We start from the raw sequence: 12,500 nt of genomic DNA, 5'->3' as shown, positions 1-12,500 counted from the left end.
TTTGCCACAGTTTTCCCGGTGGTGCCGCACCCGGGCTCGCCCCGGCTGACGCGGTTTCGTGCCGCCCCGGCAGACGCGGTTTTCGCGCCGCCCCGGCTGACGCGGTTTCGTGCCGCCCCGGCAGACGCGGTTTTTTGCCGCCCCGGCTGACGCAGTTCGGACTTGGCACTTTTTGGCTGAGCCTTGCTGGCGGCCCACTCACTCGATCGCCATGTCTGTTTGCCACAGTTTTCCCGGTGGTGCCGCACCCGGGCTCGCCCCGGCAGACGCGTTTTTTTTTTCTTTCGCCCCGGCTGACGCAGTTTTCGCGCCGCCCCGGCAGACGCGGTTTTCGCGCCGCCCCGGCAGACGCGGTTTTTTGCGCCGCCCCGGCTGACGCAGTTCGGACTTGGCACTTTTTGGCTGAGCCTGGCTGGCGGCCCACTCACTCGATCGCCATGTCTGTTTGCCACAGTTTTCCCGGTGGTGCCGCACCCGGGCTCGCCCCGGCTGACGCAGTTTTCGCGCCGCCCCGGCTGACGCGGTTTCGTGCCGCCCCGGCAGACGCGGTTTTTTGCGCCGCCCCGGCTGACGCGGTTTTTTGCCGCCCCGGCTGACGCAGTTCGGACTTGGCACTTTTCGGCTGTGCCTGGCTGGCGGCCCACTCACTCGATCGCCATGTCTGTTTGCCACAGTTTTCCCGGTGGTGCCGCACCCGGGCTCGCCCCGGCAGACGCGTTTTTTTTTTTCTTTCGCCCCGGCTGACGCAGTTTTCGCGCCGCCCCGGCTGACGCGGTTTCGTGCCGCCCCGGCAGACGCGGTTTTTTGCGCCGCCCCGGCTGACGCGGTTTTTGCCGCCCCGGCTGACGCAGTTCGGACTTAGCACTTTTTGGCTGAGCCTGGCTGGTGGCCCACTCACTCGATCGCCATGTCTGTTAGCCACAGTTTTCCCGGTGGTGCCGCACCCGGGCTCGCCCCGGCTGACGCAGTTTTCGCGCCGCCCCGGCTGACGCGGTTTCGTGCCGCCCCGGCAGACGCGGTTTTCGCGCCGCCCCGGCTGACGCGGTTTTTGCCGCCCCGGCTGACGCAGTTCGGACTTAGCACTTTTCGGCTGTGCCTGGCTGGCGGCCCACTCACTCGATCGCCATGTCTGTTTGCCACAGTTTTCCCGGTGGTGCCGCACCCGGGCTCGCCCCGGCTGACGCAGTTTTCGCGCCGCCCCGGCTGACGCGGTTTCGTGCCGCCCCGGCAGACGCGGTTTTCGCGCCGCCCCGGCTGACGCGGTTTCGTGCCGCCCCGGCAGACGCGGTTTTTTGCCGCCCCAGCTGACGCAGTTCGGACTTAGCACTTTTTGGCTGAGCCTTGCTGGCGGCCCACTCACTCGATCGCCATGTCTGTTTGCCACAGTTTTCCCGGTGGTGCCGCACCCGGGCTCGCCCCGGCAGACGCGTTTTTTTTTTCTTTCGCCCCGGCTGACGCAGTTTTCGCGCCGCCCCGGCAGACGCGGTTTTCGCGCCGCCCCGGCAGACGCGGTTTTTTGCGCCGCCCCGGCTGACGCGGTTTTTTGCCGCCCCGGCTGACGCAGTTCGGACTTGGCACTTTTTGGCTGAGCCTGGCTGGCGGCCCACTCACTCGATCGCCATGTCTGTTTGCCACAGTTTTCCCGGTGGTGCCGCACCCGGGCTCGCCCCGGCTGACGCAGTTTTCGCGCCGCCCCGGCTGACGCGGTTTCGTGCCGCCCCGGCAGACGCGGTTTTTTGCGCCGCCCCGGCTGACGCGGTTTTTTGCCGCCCCGGCTGACACGGTTCGGACTTTGCACTTTTCGGCTGTGCCTGGCTGGCGGCCCACTCACTCGATCGCCATGTCTGTTTGCCACAGTTTTCCCGGTGGTGCCGCACCCGGGCTCGCCCCGGCAGACGCGTTTTTTTTTTTTTTTTCTTTCGCCCCGGCTGACGCAGTTTTCGCGCCGCCCCGGCTGACGCGGTTTCGTGCCGCCCCGGCAGACGCGGTTTTTTGCGCCGCCCCGGCTGACGTGGTTTTTGCCGCCCCGGCTGACGCAGTTCGGACTTTGCACTTTTTGGCTGAGCCTGGCTGGCGGCCCACTCACTCGATCGCCATGTCTGTTTGCCACAGTTTTCCCGGTGGTGCCGCACCCGGGCTCGCCCCGGCAGACGCGTTTTTTTTTTTTCCTTCGCCCCGGCAGACGTGGTTCCCCCCCCCCCTCCGTCTTTCTTTTTGTTTTTTTTTTTCGCCGCGGCTGAAGTGGATTTTTCGGTGCCTCGACGCCCCGGTAGTCGCGGTTTTTCCGTTTCCGCACGGCCCCGGCTGACGCTGCTCGGTCACAGTCGCCTTTTGTGGTGATTGCAGACTTCTTGAGCGCGGGTGTTTTTTTTTTGTTGTTGTTGTTGTTTTATTACGCATTCGCTCCAGCAGACGCTGTTTAGACTTTTTGTTTCCTCTTTTATCCTGCGACGAGGTGACGAGGTTTATTCGGTGCCCCGCCGCCCCGGCTGAAGTGATTTTTCCTGTCCCGTGCCGCCCCGGCTGACGCGGTTGGGACTTCGCGTTTGTTCGGCCGCCACGGGTTTTGGCGCACTCGCTCGGTTGCTTGTTGTTGCCACTTGTTGCGAACCCAGGTTTCTTGAGCGAGCGCGGGCGTTTTTTCTTCCTTTCTTTCTTTGTTCTATGTGTTAGCGAATCGGCCTTTAATATCACACGAGGACTCACAACCAACAATTTTCAGTTTGAAGTGTAAAAAATCTGCAGGTGTTGACGTAACTGACTTGCCCCGTACCCTTGAGTACATCCATGAAGTTCTCGTAGTACTACTAAATCGCATTATTCCAAGTGGAGAAATTCCCATAAACTTGCAAACCTCTACACGAAAATCGGTGCGCGTGATAAAGTTGAAAATTATCGTCCGATATCAAATGTGCCTTCTATAACACAAATTCTAGGAAAAAAAAAAAAAAAACACTTGTTCGCCGTTTTCTGCGCCGTGACTGGCAGCACTCCGGCGAAGCGAAACGGGGTCGATTCGAGCACGATATCGGCGTCTTTCGACGTGCTCGCCGGCGACCGTCGCACGAGTACGTCGCACGAGCGCGTCTGCCGGGGCGCCGTTTGCGAAGCCGACGCAAAAGTGGGAACCGCCGCTCGGATGATCGCCGCTTTCGGCAGAGTGAGTGTTGGCACTCCGGGGAAGCGAAACAGCGTGAATGCGCCCACGAAATCGGCGTATTTTGAAGTGCCCGCCGGCGACCGTCGCACGAGTACGGTAAACCGCGTCAGCCGGGGCGTAGTTCGGGACGCCGACGAAAAAGTGGGAAGCGCAACTCGGATCTTCGCCGTTTTTGCAGGAGTGAGTGGCGGCCCTCCTGCGAGACCAAGAAGCATCGATTCGTGCACGAATTCGGCGCCTTTCGACGTGATCGCCGGCGACCGTCGCTCGAGTAGGGCAAACCGCGTCTGCCGGGGCGGGCTTCGGGACGCCGATGCGAAAGTGGGAAACGCTGCTCGGATGTTCGCCGTTTTTGGCCGAGTGAGTGCTGGCACACGGGCGAAGCCAAACGGGGCCGATTACGGCACGATATCGGCGTCTTTCGACGTGCCCGCCGGCGACCGTCGCACGAGTACGGTAAACCGCGTCAGCCCGGGCGGAGTTCGGGACGCCGATGCGAAAGTGGAGAACGCCGCTCGGATCTTCGCCGTTTTTGGAGGAGTGAGTGGCGGCACTCCGGAGAAGCCAAGGAGCGCCAATTAGCGCACGATATCGGCGTCTTTCGACGCGCTCGCCGGCGACCGTCGCACGAGTAGGGCAAACCGCGTCTGCCGGGGCGGGGTTTACGACGCCGACGCAAAAGTGGGAACCGCCGCTCGGATGTTGGCCGTTTTTGGCAGAGTGAGTGCTGGCACTCCGGCGACGCGAAAGAGCGCGAATGCGCCCACGAAAGTGGCGTATTTGGACGTGCGTGACGGCGACCGCTGCAGGAGTACGAAAAACCACGTCAGCCGGGGCGAGCGACACACGGCGGTCTGGGTGCTTATCGCTGCTATTATAGGGGCACCCCGGCAGACGCAGAAAAAAAAAAAAAAATTTTCGACCTTCTTTTTTGCTGGTCGAGCTCGGGTAACCCAGGTCGCAATGGGAGCCGCGCACGAAAGCGGCGTCGCGAGACGCGTTCGCGGTCGCTAGTCGCACGAGCTCGGCAACCGCGTCAGCCAGCGCGGAGTTCGGGATGCCGACGGCTAAGTGGGTACCGCTGCTCGGATGTTCGCCGTTTTTGGCCGAGTGAGTGCTGGCACTCCGGTGAAGCCAAGGAGCGCCAATTCGTGCACGATATCGGCGTCTTTCGACGTGCCCGCCGGCCACCGCCGCACGAGTACGGCAAACCGCGTCTGCCGGGGCGGGGTTCGCGACGCGTACGCAATAGTGGGAACCGTCGCTCGGATGTTCGTCGTCTTTGGCCGAGCGAGTGCTGGCACTCCGGCGAAGCGAAACGGGGCCGATTCGGGCACGATATCGGCGTATTTCGACGTGCTCGCCGGCGACCGTCGCACGAGTACGGCAAAGCGCGTCTGCCGGGGCGAGGTTTGCGACGCCGACGAAAAAGTGGGAAGCGCCGCTCGGATCTTCGCCGTTTTTGCAGGAGTGAGTGGCGGCCCTCCTGCGAGACCAAGAAGCATCGACTCGCGCACGATATCGGTGTCTTTCGACGTGCCCGCCGGCCACCGCCGCACGAGTACGGCAAACCGCGTATGCCGGGGCGGGGTTGGCGACGCCGACGCAAAAGTGGGAACCGCCACTAGGATGTTCGCCGTTTTTGGCAGAGTGAGTGCTGGCACTCCGGCGAAGCGAAAGAGCGCGAATGCGCCCACGAAAGTGGCGTGTTTGGACGTGCTTGACGACGACCACCGCAGGAAAACGAAAAACCACGTCAGCCGGGGCGAGCGACCCATGGCGGTCTGGGTGCTTATCGCTGCTATTATAGGGGCACCCCGGCAGACGCAAAAAAAAAAAAAAATTTTTTTCGACATTCTTTTTTGCTCGTCGACCTCGGGTGACCCAGGTCGCAGTGGGAGCCGCGCACGAAAGCGGCGTCGCGAGACGGCTTCGCGGTCGCTAGTCGCACGAGCTCGGCAACCGCGTCTGCCGGGGCGGAGTTCGGGACGCCGACGGCTAAGTGGGAACCGCCGCTCGGATGTTCGCCGTTTGTGGCCGAGTGAGTGCTGGCACTCCGGCGAAGCCAAACGGGGCCGATTCCGGCACGATATCGGCGTCTTTCTACGTGCTCGCCGGCGACCGTCGCACGAGTACGGCAAAGTGCGTCTGCCGGGGCGGGGTTTGCGACGCGTACGCAATAGTGAGAACCGTCGCTCGGATGTTCGTCGTCTTTCGCCGAGCCAGTGCTGGCAATCCGGCGAAGCCGAACGGAGCCGATTCGGGCACGATATCGGCGTCTTTCCACGTGCTCGCCGGCGACCGTCGCACGAGTACGGTAAACCGCGTCAGCCGGGGCGGAGTTCGGGACGCCGATGCGAAAGTGGGAAGCGCCGCTCGGATCTTCGCCGTTTTTGGAGGAGTCAGTGGCGGCACTCCGGTGAAGCCAAGGTGCGCCAATTCGCGCACGATATCGGCGTCTTTCGACGTGCCCGCCGGCCACCGTCGCACGAGTACGGCAAACCTCGTCTGCCGGGGCGGGGTTTGCGACGCCGACGCAAAAGTGGGAACCGCCGCTCGGATGTTCGCCGTTTTTGGCAGAGTGAGTGCTGGCACTCCGGCGAAGCGAAAGAGCGCGAATGCGCCCACGAAAGTGGCGTGTTTGGACGTGCTTGACGACGACCACCGCAGGAAAACGAAAAACCACGTCAGCCGGGGCGAGCGACCCATGGCGGTCTGGGTGCTTATCGCTGCTATTATAGGGGCACCCCGGCAGACGCAAAAAAAAAAAAAAATTTTTTTCGACATTCTTTTTTGCTCGTCGACCTCGGGTGACCCAGGTCGCAGTGGGAGCCGCGCACGAAAGCGGCGTCGCGAGACGGCTTCGCGGTCGCTAGTCGCACGAGCTCGGCAACCGCGTCTGCCGGGGCGGAGTTCGGGACGCCGACGGCTAAGTGGGAACCGCCGCTCGGATGTTCGCCGTTTGTGGCCGAGTGAGTGCTGGCACTCCGGCGAAGCCAAACGGGGCCGATTCCGGCACGATATCGGCGTCTTTCTACGTGCTCGCCGGCGACCGTCGCACGAGTACGGCAAAGTGCGTCTGCCGGGGCGGGGTTTGCGACGCGTACGCAATAGTGAGAACCGTCGCTCGGATGTTCGTCGTCTTTCGCCGAGCCAGTGCTGGCACTCCGGCGAAGCCGAACGGAGCCGATTCGGGCACGATATCGGCGTCTTTCCACGTGCTCGCCGGCGACCGTCGCACGAGTACGGTAAACCGCGTCAGCCGGGGCGGAGTTCGGGACGCCGATGCGAAAGTGGGAAGCGCCGCTCGGATCTTCGCCGTTTTTGGAGGAGTCAGTGGCGGCACTCCGGTGAAGCCAAGGTGCGCCAATTCGCGCACGATATCGGCGTCTTTCGACGTGCCCGCCGGCCACCGTCGCACGAGTACGGCAAACCTCGTCTGCCGGGGCGGGGTTTGCGACGCCGACGCAAAAGTGGGAACCGCCGCTCGGATGTTCGCCGTTTTTGGCAGAGTGAGTGCTGGCACTCCGGCGAAGCGAAAGAGCGTGAATGCGCCCACGAAAGTAGCGTATTTGGACGTGCTTGACGGCGACCGCCGCAGGAGTACGAAAAACCACGTCAGCCGGGGCGAGCGACCCACGGCGGTCTGGGTGCTTATCGCTGCTATTATAGGGGCACCCCGGCAGACGCAGAAAGAAAAAAAAAATGGGGACATGGCGTGCGTCACCGTGCGGCTTCGCAGCGTTGCCGAAGTCGCCGAGCCCTTCGACTGAGCCGAACGGCGGACAGGGAACGTTGGTCGGCCGTTCTAACCTGTCGGTGCCACGCCGAGACGTCGTTAAGGAAAACCGCGTCGTGGGCCTCTACGACGCCGTCGAGTCGTTGTACGTTTGGTGTCCAGCGTGTCGGCGGCGAGTAGCGGACACGTCGTTCACGACTTCGGTCTTTCGCAGTCGACGCGAACTTGCGGAGAGTCGTGGTGCCTCACGTTTTCGGCAGAAACCGCGGCGGAATTTTCCCGTGCGTGCGCGCACGACCTCGGTGCTGTGCCGTCAGCGTAGTGTTGCACAAACTCGTGGCCTACCCAAGGTGCGGTACGTTTGCGGCCGTATCCTCGGTGGGAATTTCGTGAGTAGGGTCGCAAATTCTACGACCTCGGCGGGTTTGAGAGCGACGTAGACTTGTGGCACGCTCAACATGCCACACGTTTCGGGGCACACCCGCGGTGAAATTTTCTCGAGTACGCTCGTATTAGGGCCCAAGGAGGTCTGGGTACTTATCGCTGCTATTATGTGGGGGTTCTCGTGAGCGGCGTACGCGAAAGCGACCGGGTGTCTGATATGCGGCGGGCTTCGGCCTCGTCAAGCGTGTCCTCGGGTCTGCTCCAGGGGAATCCACGGCAGTCGTCTGCAGCCTCATCCGCTTGATGCGTTAGGGGCTGGTTGTCGGACGGTGCCGTTTTACCACGATATCGAGGTGTGTTCCGTGTCGTCCTCGGGCGATTCAGATGCGAAAGCGCCGAAGACGCGGGCGTGACCCGTCGTCTGGCGGCTTTGCAGTCTCGGCTCCGTTGCTAGTTCCGGCCGGTCCACCGACAGTGCAGCGGGCTTGGGCAACCCGCACGGCGCGACCGAGTCGATGCAACGAAAAAGAGCGAGCATGAACGTGCTTCTTGCCGCACGGCTCCCACTCGTCTTTCGGGAAGGTTGTGCCGTAGCGAGCTCGAACGCCGTCATCTCGGAGTGCAAAATAAGCGTGTTGGGGCGCCTGAAGGTGGCCTCCGCCGCACACAGACTGCGTCCGGCCCGCCGAGGGCGAGGACGGACGCGCAGTCGAACGATTACCTGGTTGATCCTGCCAGTAATCTTATGCTTGTCTCAAAGATTAAGCCATGCATGTCTAAGTACATGCCGAAATAAGGCGAAACCGCGAATGGCTCATTAAATCAGTTATGGTTCCTTAGATCGTTTCTTCCTACTTGGATAACTGTGGCAATTCTAGAGCTAATACATGCAGTGAGCCTGGAGCCCTTTGGGTAACGGGTGCTTTTATTAGACCAAGATCGATCGGGTTTCGGCCCGTATTGTGTGGTGACTCTGGATAACTTTGTGCTGATCGCATGGCCACGAGCCGGCGACGTTTCTTTCAAGTGTCTGCCTTATCAACTTTCGATGGTAGGTTACTTGCTTACCATGGTTGTTACGGGTAACGGAGAATCAGGGTTCGATTCCGGAGAGGGAGCCTGAGAAACGGCTACCACATCCAAGGAAGGCAGCAGGCGCGCAAATTACCCACTCCCGGCACGGGGAGGTAGTGACGAAAAATAACAATACGGGACTCTTTTGAGGCCCCGTAATTGAAATGAGTACACTCTAAATCCTTTAACGAGGATCAATTGGAGGGCAAGTCTGGTGCCAGCAGCCGCGGTAATTCCAGCTCCAATAGCGTATACTAAAGCTGCTGCGGTTAAAAAGCTCGTAGTTGGATCTCAGTTCCAGACGAGTAGTGCATCTACCCGATGCGACGGCTCGGACTGAACATCATGCCGGTTCTTTCTTGGTGCACTTCATTGTGTGCCTCGAGATGGCCGGTGCTTTTACTTTGAAAAAATTAGAGTGCTCAACGCAGGCGAGTCGCCTGAATAAACTTGCATGGAATAATAGAACAAGACCTCGTTTCTGTTCTGTTGGTTTTTGGAATACGAGGTAATGATTAAGAGGGACGGACGGGGGCATTCGTATTGCGGCGCTAGAGGTGAAATTCTTGGACCGTCGCAAGACGAACTACTGCGAAAGCATTTGCCAAGAATGTTTTCATTGATCAAGAACGAAAGTCAGAGGTTCGAAGGCGATCAGATACCGCCCTAGTTCTGACCATAAACGATGCCAACCAGCGATCCGCCTGAGTTACTCAAATGACTCGGCGGGCAGCTTCCGGGAAACCAAAGTATTTGGGTTCCGGGGGAAGTATGGTTGCAAAGCTGAAACTTAAAGGAATTGACGGAAGGGCACCACCAGGAGTGGAGCCTGCGGCTTAATTTGACTCAACACGGGAAAACTTACCCGGCCCGGACACTGGGAGGATTGACAGATTGAGAGCTCTTTCTTGATTCGGTGGATGGTGGTGCATGGCCGTTCTTAGTTGGTGGAGCGATTTGTCTGGTTAATTCCGATAACGAACGAGACTCTAGCCTATTAAATAGGTGCGGGGTTCCCAGCACCTTACAACCTTCTTAGAGGGACAAGCGGCTCCTAGCCGCACGAAACAGAGCAATAACAGGTCTGTGATGCCCTTAGATGTCCGGGGCCGCACGCGCGCTACACTGAAGGAAGCAGCGTGTCTTTATCCCTGTCTGAAAAGACTGGGTAACCCGTGGAACTTCTTTCGTGATTGGGATAGGGGCTTGCAATTGTTCCCCTTGAACGAGGAATTCCCAGTAAGCGCGAGTCATAAGCTCGCGTTGATTACGTCCCTGCCCTTTGTACACACCGCCCGTCGCTACTACCGATTGAATGATTTAGTGAGGTCTTCGGACCGATGTCCGGCGCGGCCTTTCGGTTGCGCCGGTCTGTTGGAAAGATGACCAAACTTGATCATTTAGAGGAAGTAAAAGTCGTAACAAGGTTTCCGTAGGTGAACCTGCGGAAGGATCATTAACGGATTGTGAAGGGTGAGCGCCTCAGCTGCGTCTGCGCCCGACACTTTTTGCCGCTGACCCCGTTTGGACGCGGGGTCGGCTTTTCCCCACGGGGCTGCCTGAATGTGGAGCGGCACCCCGTGACAAATTGTTGCGCCCAGCGGACGCCAACACCGCGACCTTGGACGGTCGGCCAGGTGGCGGACGCGGGTACAAACGGCGCAACGCACTCATAGGTCGGCTTTCGACCCGCCACTGCACCGTGGCTCGAAGCGCTCGAAATGCGCGACCCGACCGCTGCGGGACCGCCTAGTACTGTAAACAGGAGCGGCGGAGCGCGAACGGCGAGTCGTGGTTACGTCGGTAGAAGGCGAGGCTGCGCGTTCCCGAAACGCCAGCCGAGTGCCCTCCCGACCGTTCGAGCGTGCAAGAACGAGACCCGACAATCGCGCGGCGACTGCCAAGTACGAGAGGAACGGCACAAGCGTCGGCGGTCGGTCAAGGAACTGGCGATGTGACGGGTCCGCTGTGCACCAGTGCATACCGTCCCGCCGTCCGCGGCAAGCGCCTCCGCGTCCTCGGGTGACGGAGGCTGCCGGTCGGTTCTTGCAGGCGAGGGATCTCGCTGGCACCGGTTCGCGTTGACGCGCGGCCGGTCATGGCACGGCGATGCGACGGCCGAGGTGCGCAGTACTCGATGGAGGAACCGCACGCTCCGATGACCGTCCCGCCCTCCGCGGCGTATGCGTACCGACCGTAATGGTTGCAGCAGCGCCGGCCGGCTTTTGAATTCGCCACACGAAACACGGTGCGAGATCGCGGTTAGGGGAGCGTCGACGTTGCCAGGCGTTTTGCTTGCTGCCGAGGGAAAGGCGGCACGGCCACGTCGCGCTCGTCGCGATTAGCGGGTCTGCGCGCTTTGGGAAGGTGCCGCAACGACTTGCCGAAAGAGGAAGCACGGAAGAACGAGGGACTTGGACGTCCCGACAATTGAACGCACTTGCGGCCAGGCCCTTGCTGGCTTCGTTCTTCCGCCTCGAGTAGGCTCGTACGCGGCTCCGGCGCCGAAAGTGGTCCTTGGCACCGACTTCGGTGGACGTGGGAAGTGCCGCGCAAGTACGGCGCGCCTGGCTCCACCTGTTGGCTAAAGTAGGCAGCCGGATCGGCATTTTGGTGTGCGGTGGCAAACCGTGGATGCGAAAAAAGCTTGTGCGATTTCGTGGAACAAAAAGCGGGGGTCCCCCTTTTTATGCGGAGGAGACCGACCCGCCCGCCGTGGTGAACCGCGACGCCACGGTAAAAACGGGAGAGGCTTGTCGATGGGACCGTGCATCCCGCGCTCCACGGAGGCCGGGAGGCGGCCGCCCGAGGAAATGTGTAGCCGTCGAGGCCCGCATCTGCGTGCACTCTTATCCAAATGGGTGTACCGCAGGCATTTTCTGGTTAGGCGGGCCAATGAGAGCGAGCACACAACGATACCTACGGGTCCGGCTTGGAGAACCGGCTTCGACGCCTCCCGAGTATTTATAGAGGGGTGGACCACGAAAGCACTCGCAAGTAGCGGAAGCGAAACGCCGTCCGAAACACACCGTTTGCTCGATTTGCGGCAGCCGAAAAAGGCGCGGCAGAGTTTTGGAGTCCAAGCGTGCGCTGAAAAGCGCCCTTCTTGGCCACTGTTTGGCCGAGTGCCAGAAACGTTTGGTTTTGACTGTACGGAATTGAACAAACACTTTTTCACGACTCTAAGCGGTGGATCACTCGGTTCTCGGGTCGATGAAGAACGCAGCCAGCTGCGAGACTTGGTGTGAATTGCAGGACACACTGAGCACTGATTCTTTGAACGCACATTGCGGCCTTGGGTCTTCCCTTGGCTTCGTCTGTCTGAGGGTCGGATCACATATCAAGAGAGCCTTCGGCGCACAAGGGAACGTGAGCCGTCGACTCGTTTTGACCGCGTCGGCAACACGGACAGCACGCTGAACACCTCACAGCGAGCGCCAACAGCGGCCACTCAAGGGCGAGACGGTGGCGACCGTCGTGCCAGAGCCCAACCGAAACGGGGGCGACCGACTGCATTGAGGATGTGGCACCTCGTTGAGACCGCCGCAGGACTTCGAGTCGGAAGGAAGCCTGCAGGGAAAGTGCGGTCGAGGTTGCGTACTCCTCTCTGCGACCGGGCGCGCAAGAGCTGCGAGAGCCACGGACGCGCAACTTTAACGCACGGTAAACACGAGGAGCGAAAGCCGGCCAGCAAAGCTTCTCCAGCCGTGCGCAAAGTGCGCGAGATCGCAGCCTTGCGTTGCGCTTGTTGCCCTCGAAGTAAGCAGGGTGTCCCGTAGACCGGGCGCTCGAACACGCTGCGGGGCCGTGCCTCCTCCAGGCTTTGCCGCGCGAACAGGGAACGTTCGCGCGCAAAGCGCAGGGAGGTGAGGAGGCTGCGCCCGACGTTTGCGGTTCGCTGCGTACGCGGTTGATGCGGAGAGCACGGCGCGACGACTTGCCGCGAAGCGGAAAAAGTCTCCCGCACGAGTTGGCGAAACGTTGGCGAAGCTTAAGGCGTTCTCGTCGTAGTCCGCCGTCGGTCTAAGTGCTTCGCAGTTCCCGTCCCGTTCAAAAAACTGGGCCACTCCAGTTGGGGCGGGGGCGACGCTACACGAGACGATGCCTCTCGCCAGGCTGCGTGGCTGCCCTTGCGGCGGCGGC

General features: G+C 60.9%; 1 protein-coding gene and 2 non-coding genes across 3 annotated transcripts in view; 2 read left to right on the top strand and 1 right to left on the bottom strand.

Moving 5' to 3' along the window:
* Nucleotides 1-12,500, bottom strand: part of LOC142792126 (uncharacterized) — a gene marked incomplete at both ends in the record, with an annotated part of 286,387 nt that overhangs the window by 143,399 nt on the left and 130,488 nt on the right. The gene's annotated exons all lie outside the window — the stretch shown is intronic.
* Nucleotides 8,002-9,816, top strand: LOC142792154 (small subunit ribosomal RNA). Its single transcript, XR_012890699.1, has one exon. It is a non-coding gene; the product is annotated as a small subunit ribosomal RNA (ribosomal RNA).
* LOC142792133 (5.8S ribosomal RNA) lies at nt 11,536-11,688 on the top strand. Its single transcript, XR_012890679.1, has one exon. It is a non-coding gene; the product is annotated as a 5.8S ribosomal RNA (ribosomal RNA).

Source organism: Rhipicephalus microplus, unplaced genomic scaffold (genome assembly GCF_043290135.1).
Source record: "Rhipicephalus microplus isolate Deutch F79 unplaced genomic scaffold, USDA_Rmic scaffold_205, whole genome shotgun sequence".
Lineage (NCBI taxonomy): Eukaryota > Metazoa > Arthropoda > Arachnida > Ixodida > Ixodidae > Rhipicephalus > Rhipicephalus microplus.
This window is presented reverse-complemented; position numbering and strand designations above follow the sequence as displayed.